General features: G+C 49.4%; 1 long non-coding RNA gene across 3 annotated transcripts; it reads left to right on the forward strand.

Moving 5' to 3' along the window:
* Nucleotides 1–1,274: 1,274 nt before the first annotated feature.
* LOC135424887 (uncharacterized) lies at nucleotides 1,275–19,182 on the forward strand. 3 transcript variants are annotated; one of them, XR_010435414.1, is made up of 4 exons: nucleotides 1,275–8,120; nucleotides 10,938–13,548; nucleotides 14,963–16,437; nucleotides 17,428–19,182. It is a non-coding gene; the product is annotated as an uncharacterized LOC135424887 (long non-coding RNA). The 3 variants fall into 3 exon arrangements; XR_010435413.1 differs by lacking the exon at nucleotides 17,428–19,182 and having other exon boundaries at nucleotides 1,282–8,120; nucleotides 10,938–11,040; nucleotides 11,152–13,548; nucleotides 14,963–17,411; XR_010435415.1 differs by lacking the exon at nucleotides 17,428–19,182 and having other exon boundaries at nucleotides 1,282–8,120; nucleotides 10,959–11,040; nucleotides 11,152–13,548; nucleotides 14,963–17,411.
* The last annotated feature ends 292 nt before the right edge of the window (nucleotides 19,183–19,474 follow it).

A 19,474-nucleotide genomic window follows, 5' to 3' on the forward strand; every position in this document is an offset into this window, starting at 1 on the left:
GCAGAGCGATAAAGATCCCCGTCACAAAGTTCTCTCGCTGAGATGGTTTAGGTGGCGACAGTTTGGAGGGAAACAGGGAACCTTCAAAGCTCTGCCCCTGACGGTGTGGCACGGGCTGGGTGCCAGGGAGCCCAGCCCTAGTCGGGGGTTGGAGTGTGTGAAGAGCCTCTGAAAGCTGCATCGACGGCCACGCCTGCACTGGGCACATGAAAGCCTTTGCTTTAAGGGTTTTCTCTTTTGGTTGTTTTGAATCTTTTTTCTCCATTGCTCTTTTTAAACTTGTTTTTAATTTGTTATTCTCTTTGTAGGCCTCCTTTATTTTTATTCTACTTTGGTAAAGCGTCTGGATTTTATTCCCATCCCAGCCTTATTAGCATTTTGGTCTTTGATCTCTTTTTAAAAGGATTTACACCACAGTTTTATGATTCAATTTTCCAAAGTGTATTTTCACATTATCTACAGAAATGGCTGAGACAAGAAAACTTTCCAGAGAAGAGAGCTGCTCCCTGCAAGGCTGATAACAGGGGTAGGGGTTGTTGTGCCCCACATTGATGGTGCTCTCCCAAGCATCTTGCATCCCACTGCCCCTCCCCACGACACCCTGGCTGCCAGGTGTCCCCCAGCACCTCACCCCGAGGACCAGGTTTGGACGGGGCTGCCTGGCATCCTCCACCCAAGTAGCACATCCCCTTCCAGCTGCACAACCTTTAGCAGCTCCTTGCTAGGAATCACTTTCTAATGAGCACAACAAAGAGATAACAATTAATGAGCAAGCAAAGCGTTTATTTCTGAGCCCTAATTAACATTATCCCAAGCATTCTCTCAATGCTCTTTTGATGTCATAAAGCATGCTGGAACTATAAATGAGCTGTTCTCCCATTAACACTGCCATGCCCCCATCCCCTCCCTCTGTTACCCAGACATTAACCAAACCACTACATCTACAGGAAGTTAAAGGCCGCATCTTTACTCACAACAAAACAAGATAAACAACCTGCAGGTGGATTTTTCTGTGATGTCCCAGCATGGGAAAGGATGAAAATACAGATACCACAGCACTTGGAGGGGGCATGTGGTGAGGACACACTCCTGGTCTCCTGTGCAAGCACTGAGGTCACCCAGTCTCTCCAACTTGCATGCAGAAGTGGATCTCCTCTATCTGGAGTTCACTGAAACTATATTTTCAAATGCAAAAATAATTCTAGCCTTTTCCCAAGCCAATGCCTGAGTCAAAATGTCCCCACTTTTGTGGGTCTGCAGCGGTGAATCTGCACATTCCTCTTGGAATATGATATGGAGATGCACAATTTCCTGCCTTACATAACTCAGATCCGGAGCTGTTCCACACAACTTGCCTTTTCCCTGCAAAAAACAAAGCTGCAGGTACCTGCCAGGCTGTTACACAGGGATCACGTCACTGCCAAGACCGATTGTGTTCACATACAGCATCTCCCCAGTATTTATCTGTTTTATGTGGCTTATCAGGTGCCAGTGAAACCTCTGTTCCTGACGGGGTAATGCAGGCTTGAAGGCAAGAGAAACCCTCTGGCTTATAGCACATCCTTTACTAATCCACCGAGACACAGCACATCAATAACAGCGCTGGGAAGGAGCGGAGCTGCCTCACAGCTCACACACACTCAAGCTGCTGAGCTTCAGGTGCTCCCAGAGCAGGAATTGGTGGATGAAACTCCAGTCCGGGTGGGAAGAGGTACGTTCCGTATGCCATGGGGTCCGTGCTTGACAGAAGGAAGCCAATGGGGAGGGAATCAACCCACTTGGACCCCCATCTGCTTTTACAACCCAACCTCTAACTCTGCTTTTACGCGAGAGCTGCTGCTTTGACTGTTCCCCCAGTGCACCTCAGCTGGAGCCGTGCTGCAGCAGCAAAGAGCCTCTTCTTCATTATTTGCCTTAAGACTGGCATTATATCAGCATTTTAATGTGCCTCTTCCTGTGAGGGAGATGTGGGACAAGCTGTACCTGCTGCTGTGCGACCCAGCTCCAGCAGCTGGGCTGGGGTGTCAGGCAGCCATGTGGCTGGGGGACAACTCGAGACCCCTGGCCCATCCTGATACCCCCCAGCTGCTGCCCACAGCCCTCCCTTCCCATGGCAACCCCCCGGGGAGCCCTGCACGCTGCTGGCACCTCTAAAACCTTCCTGCCTGAAGCACAGAGGACTCCAGCACTCAGGCATTTAGGAAAATGTGTTAATTTTACAGGGGTTGAGCAGGGAGGAGAAAATTGGTGGCAATGCCTGTGCAAGGAGAGCAGGTGAGAGGAGCTGCCCTGTGTCCCTGGACACCTGGGAAGCAGGGGACACCCAAGAGCTCCCCGTGAAAAAATGACACCCTGCCTAAACCATTTGTCATTAGCTCCCATTTAAGAGAAGAAGAAAGCTGTGCAAACCATTAGGAAGATAATTGGTCTCTCCTCTGTATTTCAATAAAAGCAAGGGACAAAATACCATGTATGTGAAATAAGTGCTTTAGGATAACAGCACTCGTCACCTTGACAACTCGGTCAGAGGTCTCGGCGTGGCAGTGCCTGTTCAGTGAGGTGTGAGGAATAGAGGACGCCAGGGACAGGGGGAAGATACTTGTCTGACCAGCGGAGATGTGAGGACCACAACAGGCTGTTAGCTGCAGGATTTCTAAACAGGCAGCAGCTTTCACAAGGAAACGACGTTACAAAAATAACCCCTGCGGAGCCGGGGAGCAGCGCCGGAGCCGTCCTGGCTGTGCCGCGGTGCCAGCGCCGGCTGGGCTGTGACGGGATCGCGGCAGAGCCCAGGGCCGGGGCCAGCACGGCACCCAGGGGGTGACAGCAGCTGACCTGGGGGTTCAGCTCGTCCTGGGCAGTGGGCTCCCCTCCGCTCCCCCTGAGGACCGCAGCCAGTGCGTGCAGTGCCCCTCGCTCCGCGGACGGGACCGGGGGGTGCAGGGTCTGGTGAGCACCTTGCAGGGACACGGTAACACCAGGCACTCCCAAACACACCAACACGTAAAACAACATAATATTGCAAACAAAAGGTGACAAGGTAACATACTAATATGAACAGACACAAAATCAATAGGAATTTCTATTTAGGTAGGAAATCAATAGGAATTTCAAGGTAGGAAAAAAGGAAATTACTTACCTTTAATTTGAGCTCTCTTCAAGTCTGGTTCTCCATAGATGGGCGGTAGGGGCTGGTGGGGCTGGGGCAGCAGGAGTCCCCTGGAGATGATGGCAGGGACACCTCCCCAGCTGCACTGGGGCAACATGTCACCCCACTGAGGCCCCTGCCCTGCCCCACACAGGTAGAGGTGGGCCCGTGGCCCAAACCAACCCATCAGTCCTTGGCATCTCTGCTTGGAGCAGGACAGGGCTCTGCCAAGCCAGTGGGCACGGAGGGGACAGGTTCTGACAGACCCCTCAGGCACAAAGAAGGGAGCAAAGGGAGCACCCCCAGGGACCGGGGCCAGGGGCCCGAGAGGGGCAGCAGCAGCTCAGAGCTTCAGTTTCCAGTGTCCTCATCCAGCAGCAACACCATTTGCAGTGTTTGCAAAACAGGCCGTTCTTGGGAAGAAGAAGTCAGTGCAAGGTGCCTGTGATGTGGCAGCTCAGCCCTTACCCACAGGACAATCATGCAAATGGGCTCACTGGTCCGTGCAGAGCCCTCCTGAGTCCAGCACGCCTTGGCCGCGGTTCTGGCTCTGGCTGCACGGTGGCCTTAGAGAGATGAGGACCTCAGTTTGAGCCCCTTTGAATCAAAAGATGCTATGAAAGTGAGAGATTACTATTTTGTTAAAAGCAGAGCTAGCTGCACCTCAAGCTCTGCCCCTTCACTTACTTAAAATTAAAAGACTTCTAGAAGTAAGTATTAGTATTCCACTGACAATCCCCAAATCACCTCCTGATGTGGTTGAAGGTGGAAACAATTTTAAGCTGCCGTTTCCAGCTAGATTTGAATGTAGCAGCAAAGCCCAGCGTACCAGCATTTTGAATTTCATTCATTCGTGCTAAAATGGTCTGATGCATTTTAATTTACACAGAATTGGAGGGAAGCATGAGCTTTGGTAAAAAGTGGGCAAGATGGGCCTTTGCCAGGCAACCGCAGGGCCTGAAATGCAGATGTCTGTGGCTGTAGAGGGAGAGGGCAGCACACCCCAGCTCCAACTCGGTGCCTTTGGCTGCCATAAGTTTTGTTGTGGGATCCAAAGGTGCATTTCTCCTCCTCCCAGCTGGGATCAGGCTCCACGTGGCCGGGCGGGGCCTCCTTGGCAGCCCAGCCCACCACGGTGAGAGCAGACTGAGGGCAAAGTCCATCTGGCCCTGGATATTAATCCTGGGTTGTGTGACCACTTTTCTGCCATCATGGGCTCTTTGAAATGCACATTAACCCCAGGTATAACAGCACTGATTGGAATAATCAGCAAGGGGAGATATTTTCAACAGAATATGAACAAAAAAGGGAAAATAACCGTGTACGAAGGATTTTCTTGGCAGTTCTCTTGTCCCTTTTGCCAAAAGTCCATACGATGCTCTGTGCCACCATGGAGGTGTTGGAGACCTCCTGAGAGGATGGTGTCTGGCAAAGGAAAAGAAGCAATGGTCGAGTGCAGGTTTGCAGCACAGCCTGGCAGTGTCCCAGCTTGGACCTCTGTGAAGAACAGCAACAAATCAGCTCCACTTGCTGAGGACACTAAATTGAGGTGAGTGCCGAATGAGCTTGCAACAGCACAACAAAAATCCAAAGGATTTTATCATCTTTGTAGCAGAAGGGACATATGGTAAATAAAATTTAATGTTGCCAAATGGGGAGAGATGCAAAATGGCCTAAGAACCATAAAGCAAAGAGCAGCATGAATGGAGGGGAACTGGTGCAAGAGGGAGGATACTGAAGATAAGGAAAGAACTGAAATCATTACAAAAGCATTGAATGCATCCATGGATATTTACCCTGGTTGCAAAATAGCCCCAGCCCTGGCAGAGCCACCTGGTCCAGTGCCACATGGAGATTGGCTCCTGCAGGCACTGATAGCTCCTGTCCCTTTGTCTCTCTCCCTCATTTGGTTCTTGGAGCACTGTTCTCTCCTAACACCCCTCCCTGGGAACTGGAGGAGCTGATCTGAAGTGTCATCTCCTCCGTTAAGACAGCTCAGAGTTGAATGGCTCTCTCTGTGAGACAGTCCCCTGTGCCAAGGTCAGGACTTTCTCCAGATTTCATGGTTTTAGTCTGGACTTTCCATTCCTCTCTTCTGGCTCCTTAACATGACCCAGTCCTTAACTCCTTTGTGCTCCTGGGGCAGCAAGGCCACTTCTGAGCCTGAATTGTGCTGGGATTCAGAGGCAGGCACAAGGCTTATGGGCTTCTTTCACCTTTAATGAATAACACCTTTTTTTTTTCCCACCCTGAAAACTGCAGCCACCTTCACATTTCCCTGCAACACCATGCTTGTGCCTAATTAAGCTCTATTAATACTAATGAACAGACTCACCATAGCCCATCGCTTTAGTTCTTAATCTAATGCCATGTTGTGACACTTGTTCAATGATGATTTCAGACCATGAATCAAATCATTGTGGTTCAGCCCATATGCCCAGCTCCCTTCTCACGTGAGAGCGGAGAGAAATCTAGGCCAGCAAATAGCAAAACTGGTTAAGGAGCTGCTAATTAAATAGAAAGTCAGACAGGAGGCCAGGCTGTCCCAGTGCAGGGCAGCAGCTTGGGAAGGGGCAGAGGTCCTGAGTGTGGTGCTCCAGCCTGAGCAGACCCTGACTTCCAAAGCTCATGTGCAGAAGGGGAAAAGGCACAGAAAAGGAGCAAAGAGTGATCCTGTGAGGGTAGACATCACTAATGAGGAAGCCCCAACAGTCCCTTCCTTCTTCCCCCCCCCCCATCCCAGAGAGAAACCAAACCCATTTATTCTGGGAGGAGAGGCCACCCCTGCACTGAGTAGGGGCTCCTGGGCTGACTGGTTTGTGTAAGATTTGCAAATTCTGAAAAGAAACCAACTCCCCCTCAATCCTGAAGGTTCCATGAAAACAAAAACGCTTTTTATTCCTGATGTGTTCCTATTACCTGTCACTTAGTTTTGCAGGGTGATACAGAATTTAATTCTCTCTGTACCTGCATTCCCAAACTTTTTGCATTCCTCGAGTACTGGTTTACTGTTGCAATGGCCCACAAAGCACTGTGTCTGTGCTGGGTGCTGGACTGGGTCCTTCATTCTGTGCTCTCTTTGATGCTGCTGAATTATTCAGGTGGGAGACTCCACTGAATACAAAGGTTCAAATAAGAAACATTAAAGTTAGAAACTCCCAGGTTTTCAGAAGTACTGGAAGGGAAAAAAAATATTTCAGCCAGGTTGATTTATGTTTAAAATACCAAAATATACTGCTGCACTGATCGCTTTGAATTGTGCTGTCATGTTGGGTGGCAGAAAGAGATGAGATTTTTCAATATGTTAAAGTGTAAATGTTGTTAAAAACACAGTATTAGGAGATTAAGATTCTGACCCTTTACATTCCAATGATCGTAAAAATGAGCCTTGCAGCCCATTACAGAACAGCTTGCCGAGGCATCACACTGAATCACTGCACCACCAGGATGCTATAACCCTGCTCCAGCTTATTCATAGGCATCTGCTGATGTGGCATCTACATCAAACTGTGAATGCAAATGCAAGTCGGAGGGCTTGGATGTGCTTTAATAAACCCTGCCAGGTTCCCCCTCCTGATCTCAAAGCTCTGGGGGAGAAAACTGCTCGTGCAGCTGTGGGACATGGCAGACACAGTGGCCACACAGTGACACCGAGTCACAGCACCCGCCACGGCTCCTCCTCTTCTTCACTCATCCCAAATTAACCTCACTGGGCACTGGCTGCAGGGAGCAGCCCGAATCTGGACAACTCCATGGAGAAAGCCCCATCGATTACAGTTAATTAGGCCTCACTTTTTAGAAGACCACAGCATTAGTAGCTGCTCTGCTGAACGTGGGGCTGTGTCCCCCTGTGCTGTCAGCGTGGGGACTGCTGGGTCCCTTGGGCACCGAGGCCGGGAAATGATCATTTCCATCTAAATATTTATATCATCAGGCTGCCAGATGGGGAAGAGATGCTCACCCAAGACTTTCCCTAGGCTCAGGACCTGCCCGTCCCCAGTGCCACTGCTGGACTCACCTCCCACCAGGAGAGCCAGGGACAGGCAGTGCCACTGGCTGCAGGCACAGCCTCTGATCCTTCCAGCAGCAGCAATTATTTAATGTAATGAGAAGAATCCAAGCACTGGAACTTTTCAGAGAGATTAAATGTTTTATGATAGACCAAAATTGTGTAATGAAAAAGGCTGATTTTGTGTATGGGAAGATACTTAGAAATAAAACATGTACTGGTGCCTGGGAGGCTGAGGCAGATGAGGACTGGAGCCCTCTCCCAGCTCAACATTCCTCCCAGCCATCCTCCCCCAATATGACATCACTTCTCACCCATCCCACCATCCCTATCAGCAGGACACAGCCCTGGCAGAGGCACTGCAGGGACACAGGGATGGTAGGACAGCTCACCAGCCAGGCTGAACCCCCTGTGCCCTCCTTATGGACAGCCAGGGTTCAGCACGGAAACACGCAGATTCTGGCTTTTATTTGAGGCAGGTTGGAAAGAGCAGTGAAGGTTATTGAAAACATAACGAAAGCTCCTCCTTATTTCATTAAATACAAATGTGAGTGGGGTCATCAGTTTTTATAGGGGCTCGTAAAGCATCCCTCTTGTTCAAATAGGCTATCAAATCACCCAGGGCTCCTCTCCGGGAGGAGCGCAATAAACCCAGAGTTTCTTCTTTAAGAAACTCATCTCAACATCATAATAAAATAACCTTAAATAATACAGTATGGAACAGGTTTTCAATAACATAATTATAGGCTTCCATTTTTTTCCTGGCAGGTCATTTCTTGGTATCTATTTTGGATGCCACATTGCAGAGGAAGGGGGTAGGGATGGAAGCATGGGTGGATTTTGAAGCATGTCCTCAGGTCACAGCAGATCACCTTGCCTTTCCTTTGTGCAGTGCAGGCACCACAAGGCCTGGGGAAGCTGGGCAGAGCTGCAGCCTGTGGAGATGGGACAGCAGAAGTAAAGGTCAGCTCAGGTCATGCTTCCAAGCACCAGGTCCTGTGGCAAACTCTCCTCAGGGCAAGTTAGCCAGCACAGGATGGTCAAGATTTTAGCTGTCTTCTGTCTGTAGAGGATGGAGGAGGAAAATCCACTGATGGGGCAAACATGGATGGGGCAGCAGAGGTTTCTATCATTCGAAGCCTTTACAGTCACCTGGCATAAAATCCCCCATATTTTTCATTGCTTTCTTGATCATAGCACTCATTTAGAAAGGATTTTAGGTGGAGAAGATGCCTGGAATAAGATCTTTGTAAAATCAAAGGAGCTGTATTTATTACCCCAGGGTTCAGTCTAGCTCTTGAGCAGGGAGGAGAGACAGTCACAAGGAGCATTCAAGCCCTTTCATATTCCCCACTGCCTGTCCATGGCATGAACTGAGCAGGAGAGCATCCCCACAGCTGATGTCCCCTGGAGCTCCCCACAGGCTCTTAGCCAAGCACTTGAAGCCAAGTGCCATGCTGGTTTTGTTGGGTGGATGTTGTTACCTACCCAGAAACACTCCAGCCATGCAAGATTTCCTCATGGATAAGGAGGGACCATCTTCTCTCGCTGCCACCAGCCCTGTGGTGCTTCTGTTTTGGCGTGGCCAAAGGCACGTGGTGCACCTTGGAGCCACTGGGTTAATGGTCAGACTTGATGATCTTAAAGCTGTTTTCCAGCCAGAATGGTTCTGTGACTCTGTGATTGTCCCTTCATCCTCTCTTCTGGACGATGCAGAGCCTGGGGACTGCCCAGAGGGCACAGCATTCCCCTTCCTGCACCTCAGGACAGTGCAGCTCCTGCAGGAACGTGCACATTCTGCAGACAGATTGAAACCTTTAGCAGTGTATCTGTTTTCCTTTTTTTGTGCAATTGGTGGCTGACCCTCCTGTGCCATGGTGTGTCATTAGTCCCCAGGAAATGGATTGCTGGGCAGGACTGGGTGGGCTGGCCAAGGGCACTGCAAATGATGTTTATATTCCAGACCTGTCATGTAAAGGGATTTTAACCCTCTGCTTGTTTACCTAAGCTCTATCTCTCTTTTATTTGGAACAGCAGTCTGATTTTCAGTGTGTGGGTGTCCACAACATGTCACTGATTCCACTTGGGTGTCCTCGCTTCAATTTAGAGAAGGTGTATTATTTTTTGCATGCTTACATTTGAAGCTTTATTCACAAATAATAATTAGCAAATGTTTGCAAATGCTTTAAGTCTGAGCTGCTTCAGGGCAACACACACAAAAACCTCAAAGCAGGGTGCTGTAACTGCAGAACCATCTCCTGTGCACAAGTCATGTGCCGAAGCATATGCTCACACCCCATCCCACACACTCGTATAAAAAATCAATCCACGTACATCATCTGCACATGTTTGCAGATAATACAAAGTTGTGTTTAAAAAAAAAAGGAAGAAAGAAAAGCCTCAAGTGGCAGAGCAGTTAAGGAACTCCTAGGTGTTTTTAATAACATTGATCAGGCCAAATGAAAAAAGCCAGAGCAGTGGGAGACAGGAGCAGGCAGCAGATGCTGACATTCTATCACAGCAGACACATATTGACTAGCGGTCTGAACAAGTCACTCACTCATCAGCGCCCGGCCTGATTGAGTTGCCTGCAGCCAGTAAATGAGCCTTCCATCCACTGTGGGTCGAAATGAACTGCAATCTTTTCAGACCTCGTTGTTGGCCAAATGAGAGATTTAAAACCCCGGAGGACTCCAAATGAATTTACCAAGGAGCCACAGTGACTAACAAAGCTACAATACATCAGCGCGGGGGCAGTGGGTGTTACACTCACTGCTGGGTGATCAGCACTGGGTATTACACCCTGATCAGCCACTGAGCAATGCAGAGGTAACCAGATTAACCAACACGAGGTGTGTAAACCTTTCATGGGTTCTTTAAGGATTTAAAGATTTTTATGAGAAAACACTACAAGTTTCCCAGGGGAAATTTGCTGTTATTGATTTAATGTTTGCTTGCATGCTACCTGTCAATTTTCCAAGAGCTTCAGCAACAAAATTCGTATTTGATATTTGACAGATCTCTTCCTGGTTTGCATGAGCACAGCAACAGAGTGCTTTCTAAAGGAGCTCCTTTCGAATAAGAAAGAGGGAAGGGTGCCTCCTGCACACACACTTTTAACCAAGGCCTGATCTCAGCCTAAAACGAATTCAGGACTGACTACAAGCTCCAAACACTACAGGGGATGGCTAAGGATAGATCAGTCTGGCTGGATTTGTCAGGCAAATGGGAGCATTCCAGTCTTTTTTGGGGACTGGTTGATGGAACATTCCTCATCCACGAACATGTATGTGTATGTGAACACGCTGAACGTGGTCATGATGGAAGAGGGATTTCATTGACTCTTCCTCCTGACTCAGATTGGGAAGTTCAGGTTTCTCAGGTCCATTTGGGTATGCTGGAAGTGTGTTTGGTGTACTGAGACCAGGGATATGAAGGCAGCACACAACACCATTGGGCTCAACCAAAGCCATCAGAGAACCTCCAAAGAGTCAAATGTTGAGCTTATGTGAACCCAGCACAAGATTATGGAGAGTAGGAATGAAGAAAGGGGCCTCCCTCCATGTTCCCTGCAGGTACAAGGAGGGGTTTCTCGGGGTTTCTCCGGTTTGAAGAACCCAGTGTTTCTGGGAGGAAGGCAGAGCCCTCCTCTTCCAGCACCTGCCCTCTGCAGCCCAGTGCTGCTCCCCCAGGCAGTGACTGTTCCATTGCTAACATTTCCATGATAACAAATTGTTCACTAGCTGGAGAGACAAATGCAATGCTCCTTCCCTCTCACAGCTAGTTTCTCCCCCTGTTCAGATGCTGACTTGCTGCCTTCCTCACTCGAGCAGAGCTCTGTGTGCAATGATTCAGGCCAGGCTCCACTCCCTGCTCTCCCCAGGTACTCTCTCCCAATCAGTGCACCCCCAGCACCACATGGTTCTATTTGTGGCTTACTTTATTCCAGCTGAACGTAGTAAAATGGTTTGTCATCTCCATTTTTTTGCCGTAGTGTCCTGGAGGAATATGCTCCGGAATGCCTTCAGCAAGAGCCTCTAATCTGGAAGAGTCATTTCTCCCTCTGCCTCTCGCAGTACAGGAGCAATGCAGTGGCTGCTGGCTGGAAAATTAGCCCAGGGAACTCTCTCCTCTGTCTGTCTCTCACCTCATTAGACTAGTGAGAAAATGTAATTGTAAGTCTCTCAGGCTTTCCCCTCGCCGGCTGGTGGGGGATAGTGCTTCACAAGGGCTGGGGGAGGCAAAGCTGCACCCCAGCTGTTAGCACTGCACCTCAGCCCAGCTGCCACGTGGTGCCAACCACGAGCACAGTGCAGGTGGGTCCCCCTGTGCCCCACCAGGGCTGCCCCTCCTGCCCGGGTCAGCTGTCCCTGTGCCACCTCACATCCTTCAGCAGAGATCAGCCAAGGCAGGGGCAGATGGTGCTGGGCACCACAGGGCTGGGCTGAGCCCACCAGCAGGCAGAGACCACCACTTGCCCTGGGGGTCTTCACCTCTGAGCAGCGACAGTGTGGGGATGGCCACACTCTGCAGCCCTGGGGCCAGCCCTCTGCCCTGTGGGGCACAGCACGCCTGGGGGTGGGATCTACCGGGGAGAACGTGGAACGTGAGGCATTGCCCGTGGTGGTCGTGGCTGGGCAGAGCCTTCTCCACGGGCAGGGGCTGCTGGTGCCACCAAGCTCCTCCAGGCACAGCCAGCACAGGGCTCACAGGGAAGCCAGCCCTTCAAACCTCCCATCCCAGTCTGCAGCACAGTCCAGCCTCCTCTGGTTGTTCCAAGTGTGTGTGCTTTGGCTTGGCTGTCCCGCTCCAGATTGATTTCCCTGCCTGCTTTACCAGTCCTGGGTTTTCTCATTGCAAGCACCAAACTTTTGCTGGAAGATAAAGCCACAGGTCTGAATGAAATGGAAAGTCTCAGCCAGCGAGTTCCAAAATAAAGAGGGGTGTTATTCACACCAGCTCCTGACACATACATGTATTGGTGTATGTTTGGTGAGGTTAACAAAGCTTCATACACAGAGGCTGGTTTTGGTGTAGGATGGGAAATGCTGAGGCTGAGTCCAACCAGCTCAGCAATAACGTCTGCCGTGTGTTTTAAGGCAGGAAGCAACGCCTCAGCTGAAATCACTTAAACAAAAAGATTGCAGTGAGGGGCATAATGCAAGAAAGTAATAAGGTTTAAAACAGGTCAGAGCCCTTTCCCTGCTCCACTGCTCCTGAGTGAGATGCATTATTTAATGGTCTTTGGTCACCGCTGATATACTGTTGATGAAATAGATGATTTTGTTCAAAAGAGCATTAGAGAAGAAATATACAATACTGCATTACACTCCAGCACAGTTCCCTCTCTGGTAAAAGCCGATAGATTGAAGGTTTTTCCTCTTGACAGGAAAGCAAAGCAGTTGAAATGAAAAGTCTTATGAAATGGCAAATACAAATGGTAATAATGCCACCATATTCAAAATTAAATTGTTGTAATTTTAGTTTCTGAGCATGGCAAAGTAATACAATATTCAGCACAGGCTTGGAGAGCAAAACCCTTTGGCAATAATGATGGTGCCTCATGAGCTAACCAAACCATCTTTTATAAAAATGTGGAGTCTGATGGGTCTCTCCATCAGCCACAGGAATGTTGTGTTGTGGTACCCCAGACGTGGAGCGAGTGGGCTGCAGTGCTGTGCTCAGCCTAAGGAGGTCTCTCCTGAAAGGAAAAGACATTTGAACTGTCCAGATGTGTTGGATCAGAGATCCCACTGATGACAGTCTGCAGCCAGGTCTCGGTGGGATCAAGACAGAAGACCTGCCTTGCCCTTTGTGCTTGGCCTGGTTGTTTCCTGGCTGCAGGAGTTTGGTGTGGTGCTGGTGGCAAAGGGCACTGCTGGCACCCCTGGGGCAAAGGGCACTGCTGGTGAGGCCTGCAGGCAATCAGGGCTGAACAGACACACATCCTCCCTCTGCCTGCTCGTGAGTTTGCTTCACAAGGAGCCTCCCTGTTCCTGTAGCAAGTGGGTGAGTGTCTGCCTCTCCCACTCCTCCTGCCTCTCCAAGCCCTGCAAATAGCTTTGGGTATTGAATCTGCGGATTGCAACCGCTCCATGTTTGAATAGCCTGCTGACCTTTCCCAGTAATGCCTCTTTTATAACCTTCATCTTCTGCGGGGGTTCACGCCATCCCTGTACTTACAGACCAGGAATCCAATGTGTAATGATAACATGGAGCCAGGCACTCCAGCCATGCAATTATTCTCCCTGCATCCCTGTTTGCACTGTGACTTTCATCGCGGTTAAATGCTGCTATTTTCTTTTGCCAGGCCCTGGGAGAGGCTCGAGTTTGCCCTCGGTAGGTTCAAGTCTCTTCTGCCAACAGAGGGATATTTCGATGCATATAAATGGTGTGTCTGTCTGAGCTCAGTGTGGGGCTGGGACTGGCCCTCGCTGTGGGAGCTGCCAGGGTTCAGGAGGGGGACAGGAGGGGGTGGGGGGCACAGCAGCCCCTTTGGGGTCTGCAGGGCACAGGGGCCCTGGGGAGCAGCAGGCATTGCAGGGCAGCGTCTGGAAGCTTGCCTGGGAAATTCTGGAGTGACCCCATGGGCAGAGGGGGCACCTGAAACAGGACTGACCCTGTCTCGCCCTCTCTGTCGCTGTATCCCCAGAGGAAGCCTCAGTAAAATCAGTGGGGATGTGACCAGCACACACAGCTGGGCCTGCCCTGTGCCAGCAGGGTGGGGGCTGGCAGTGGAAGCCCCTTGGGCGGGTGCTCCCCACACTGAGCTCCCGGGCAGCCGTGCCAGCCATCCATTACACAGTAATGGGGGGAATGCAGCAAAAACGGCAGTGAGGGAAAGGAATACATCACTGGTAATTATCTCTAACCAGAAATCTCCTCCACTGCTCCAAGCCCCATCATTCCAGCCCTATTCTAATAAAGTGACACCTTTTTAATTATGGTAAGGACAAATCTGAAATTCCAGTAAGTAATTAGCAGGCATAATTTGCCATCTCTGACACAATGTGACTTTATCACAGGCTACCTCAGTGCAAGGCAGGAGTGCAAGGCTGCTGTATATTCTGTTTTAATTTTAGAGAAACCCAAACTGTCCATTTATTTTTATTACAATGTATTTCTCGAGTAGTTGAGTGGACAGCACTGAGAGTGCTCTGAGAGTGCAAATAAACAGCAGCAGCCTTGGAATGTTAAATTTAAGGGTTGTTTTCAAGAACAGGACACTTAATTTAACAATAAACTATGTTTTTATGTACCTCCATGATACCCACTGTTATCGAGAGCACAAGCTGGCCGGGCCCATTCCGAGGTGTGCAGGACCCACTGAGCCATTCAGCCTGGTGTATTTTCAGTGAAAAGGAAATGCCCATCAAACTGGAAAACACTTTCACATTGCAATCCAATTATTTATTTGCCCTTCCAAAGGCTGCTTCCAGTTTTATTGTCTTCCTCTGTTCTCCCCTGCTATTTGCATGTGTGCTCTAAGGGTGGTGATTGGTTCTGCTAATGGGCAGAATATTAAATCCTGCAAACCATAGCTAAGAGAGATTTTTCTCAAAGAATCACAACATTTTGCAGAGTTGATACACAGTGTGGCAAGGTTCCTGGTTTCCCTGTGACTCCTGGGGCTAATATTCTTACAGCTAATATATTTTTGAGAAATGTATACTCTGGGCTAAATCATGAATATTTTAATTTTGAGCTCTGCTGTCCAGTTGGGATTAGTCAGAAAAACTGTGGCTTTGTTTCTCCTTGATGAGAGGGCAAGTGCTCTGAACCTGAGTGTTTCTTTGTGAATAAAGGATTTAAGGTCTGATGTACCAGGACATGCAAAATAGACTCAGTTGTTGGGGTGCCCTTCTGTGAATGGCCCAGCACAAATCCCCACCTTCCTCTGAGAGCTGCAGCAGCTGAGACAGCACCAACAATTCAGGAAGACAGAAGCAAAACCAGTACCTCTGTCCCAGCAAGTGGGAATGCCAGAGGGGACAGTTGGGAGCACACCTGGGACCGACACAGCGCGAGGTGGGCAAACCTGGCCAGGCTTCACACACGACTGAGCCTTGGAATTGGGCACCTCATAGAGTCAAAGTCAAATAACTATAGAGCAGTGCAGTGAGTGTGGCAGGAAAGGAGCTCTGAGGTCAGCTGATGGTGAGCAGAAGGGTTCTGTGGTCAGGGCAGATGTGCTGTGCCACCCACTGCACACAGGCACAGCCATGGCCAGTAATGCTCTGCTGCTCCACTACTGTGAGTATCCATCAAGATCCAGCAAAAAGAGCCACCTTGGTCTGGCAACATCTGTTTGCATTAGTTGTAAATCCAGGACAAAACATCCCTCATAAATAATTAAGTCATCAGGGTACACTCACATCAAGAGTGAATTGTCCCGCAATGCGGCCCCAGAGGACAGGCTGCTCTGAGGGCAGGGGGCCCCTGGCCAGGGAGATTCCCCAGGAGCAGCAGCATTGTTGGGGGATCCCAGGGTGATCCCAGAGGCAGGCAGAGTGCCCTGGCACTGCTGTGGGCTGTGCCCACACCGGGCTCTCCCCCATCATCACAAGGATTTCAAAAGATTTAAATAGCCCTTCAAGACAGATTGGGTGTTTCTCATGGATAGTCCTTCATTCAGCTGATAAGGATTTTAGCAGTATCCCAAAAACCTCCAAATCCCAGGCTCCCTCTCAGGAGGTGGGAATGTCAGGAGCTTTGCAGAGCAGAGGAGCCTGTGCCAGTCCTACCCGTGGTCTGGGCTGGGTTTTGCCGTGGTGCTGCTGTAGGTGTGTGTTGGGTTCCTGTGCCCTGGTGCCAGGGCCACAACAGAATCTGAACTTTTATTTTGCACTGTGCAGCCCCCCGGTCCCCTCACGGTCCCCCTGTGCACATGGGGCTCCAGATTTGTCTTTTCTTGTCTGCATTAGTGAGAGGGAGATGCATTAATAAGGCGGGGAAGCAGGGGCGGTGGCAGCCCTCGCTCTGCTTGAGGAGGAGTGATTGCTGTGCGGAGGGCTGGGAGGCAGGAGGATATAACCCTAATGTCTGCACCTCAGGACACGCCATTAAAAAGGCATCTGCACTGACACAGATCTGTTGTTTATCAATACCCTGACAAGCATTTCCCCTGCAGCAGGGAACACCTCCACGCCACGGCGGATAACCGATGGAGCGCTGCTCGCCGCCTGCCCCGCAGTGCCCAGCCCGTGCCCGGCCCTGCCGGGACAGCCACATGGCACTGGCACAGCCACGTGTCCCAGCACCCACGCACGTGTGGGAACAGGTGAGCTGGCAGCAAATGTAAAGTGAACAGGGTGGGAGTGATGTAAAAAGTGCCTCTGTTTGCTCTTGACTATTTGCAGTTCAGGGCTTCTTTTAGGGAATTTTCTGGCATTTTGTGTCGAAGAGAACTTTTACATGCAAAAACTGACCTGAACCAAAAGTGAGAGGTGGTGAATGTATCAAACCAAACCCTTTCAGACTGACAAAAGCACGATTTTCTGTCTAGTTTTGTCCTTTTTCTTCGTCCGTCTCCATAATCAATTTTTTGTTTAACCCAAAGTGTTTCTTCCCAGCTTTCCAGCTTTTTCCAAAATGCAGTATCACACTCACCATCCCACCTCCTCCCATTCTCATCCCATAATTCCTACAGTGCAGAAATCCTCAGGGTGAGAATGGTGGTCACTTCACAGAGCCAGATCTGTTACCACACCCCTTCCCAGTTCAGCTCCAACCTCCATATCAGCACAGCACAAAACCACACACAATGTCTCAGCCTCGCTTTGTGGGGTTGCTCCATCCCCTCCTTTCCACTGGGACTGGGGCAGTCACACGCCTCCTGTCCAGTGCACAGATGAATCAGCACTGCCTTAGAACTTCACATTGCATGTAGCTTTAGTTAATTAAATGTAAAATCATTGGAATAAAATTATCCTTTCATTAGAAATTAACTCAGTGCTTTAGACTTCAATAATTACTTTTTTCTCCCCAAACCACATACAAAACGGTCAGTTAAACAGTATGTAAAAAAAAAAGTTTAATGACCACAGAGCAATCAAGATTACTATTATTTAAGCACAAGCAATTAACATGTGCAATGAGGTATTAGTTAATAAATTATCTTTATAAAATTAAATTGTAATTTTATCACAAATTTTACAGAGGTTATGGATTTTAATGGCTGTATTTAGCTGTGGCACTGAGCATGCCGCTTTCCTTCATTACTTCATTAACACTTTGCATTTAGACTCTTTCTTCTTATTATTTAATTTAGGAACAGGCTTAATTGATTTATTTCTCGCCTCTGTGGGAGCCACTTGGTCTCTGCCACTGCCCAAGGGCCAGGTGCCACCCCGGCTCGTTCCCCTGCTTGGCTTCCGTGCAGAGATGAGCGCTGGGACGTCGCAGGGATTCATCCTCAGGCTTGACACTCCAGACTGCCAGTCACCTGCACAAGGGAGTCCAGGGTGGAGAACAGTTCCCTCTGGGATACCCTGGCACTGCAGAAGCACCTGGTTCTGCTGGTCCAGGAGCTGCAGTCTCTGAGCACGGGGAGCCCCGTGGCCCCCGGTCGTCACCCCTGCTCTCCCCGCTCTGTTCCACACCTGTGTTTGGGGAGGCAGAAGCCACGAGGAGATATTTCACACCTTCTGCCAGCATTGGAAGGTTTTGCAGGACTCCCCCTGTGTCCCAGTATTCCTGACTCCACTTCCTGGCCAGAGCCAGTGTTCTGCTCCGGTGCTGGGAGCGGTGCTGGGAGCGGTGCTGGGAGCGGCGTCTGCGGCACACGCGGGTTATAAACTTCCTCTGCGAGTTCCCTGCAGACAGATATCCTTGAGACTCACCTCCATCTCCCGCTCAGGTCACAGGGAGATTTAGAGATGGGGAGCTGTAGTTAAGGTCCAGATCTGCTATCTGAACTTGAGTGATGGAGGACACATTCCCGGGACATGTTTATTGTCACCCGGCGGCCCCGCAATCCCGCTCGCACAGAGCCACCTCCATTCCCCGTATAATTCATGGGCTGACTCCATGGTGGAGTGACTGATAAGGCCTTCACGCCGGGCTTGCCGGCCACATGTCTCAAGGAGACTCCAGAGGAGCTTCAGCACAATATAAATGTGGCTCCGTGTCAGCCTCAAACCCCTGGAAAATTCCCCGTCTCGAGAGTGCAGCATTTTAAGTAATAAAACCATAGAGAGATTACAACAAAATGTGACAGGAATTTATAGCCCTCTGCATGAACCTTTTACCTTAAGATGGAACAAAGTTGAGAGAAAAAAATTGCGTGGTTCACTTAGGTAACCTTTCCAACCAGCTCTGCTCAGCTCCTGGCCCCGCATTCCTCTTTGCTGATTTAATAGGAAAAAAACAGCCCTGCTGAAGGCAGGGAGCTGGAGATGAGGCAGGCACCATGCTTTAACCCTCACTGCCTCCTCCCTGCCTGAGGCACCAGGATTCCAGAGCAAAAGAAGTCCCAGGTTGTGCTGAGGACTGGTTTTAGCCCCTGCTCCTCACTGCCGTAGGATGGGACACCAGGGCAGGCTGGGACATTGGGACATGCTGGCTCACAGGGAGGGCTGTCTTTATCCTTTTATTGTATTTTCCCTCAAGTGATACCAAAATTCCTACAGCATCTGTAATACCTAATGAAAAGAAGGGCTAAGCACCAGCTCTGTACATACCCTAATGACACAGGCTCTGCTTCCGAGTGCTCCGTCCCTCCGTGCTGGGAGGGTGTTTTTATTGCCTGTGAAAGGGTCATGCAGCACAGCTAAGCAGATTCCCGACTCTCCCTGATGCTGGATTTACTGCCACTTTCAGCAATAAACAGTGGAATTAATCCTGAGTTTACTAATCCAAAGAGTAAACAATATCCAGTGGAGACATTCAGGCAAGATAAATGCAAGGGAGTTAAAAGCAAGTAGGGTGAAATCATTCTGCTCTCAGCTAAGGAGTCATTGGAGGAGCGTGAAGCCTCCACATACAGTATTATCAAATTGTTAATAAACGTTTCTAAAGTCTGTAATATGGGGAAGCTTTTCTTTCCAATTCATCACAGTTGGGGGTTTTATACATGAAGCACACTCGGTGCCAGACAGTAACTTTGCACTGTGCACTGTACACTCAGGGAAGGATTGGGCAGAGCTGCTGGTTTAAGAATTAGGAAGCTGATTTCCTATTATTGTGTAAATCACGTCATGCTTAAAAATCCTCTGATAGAGCAATTGGAAATGAATTCTAAGACAGTTGCTCTTCAGACATCCCAACACTTTACAAAATATTAATACCAACTTTTCAAAATATTAATACCAAAATTT

The sequence above is a fragment of the Pseudopipra pipra genome, chromosome 20, assembly GCF_036250125.1.
Source record: "Pseudopipra pipra isolate bDixPip1 chromosome 20, bDixPip1.hap1, whole genome shotgun sequence".
In the NCBI taxonomy this organism is placed as follows: Eukaryota; Metazoa; Chordata; class Aves; order Passeriformes; family Pipridae; genus Pseudopipra; species Pseudopipra pipra.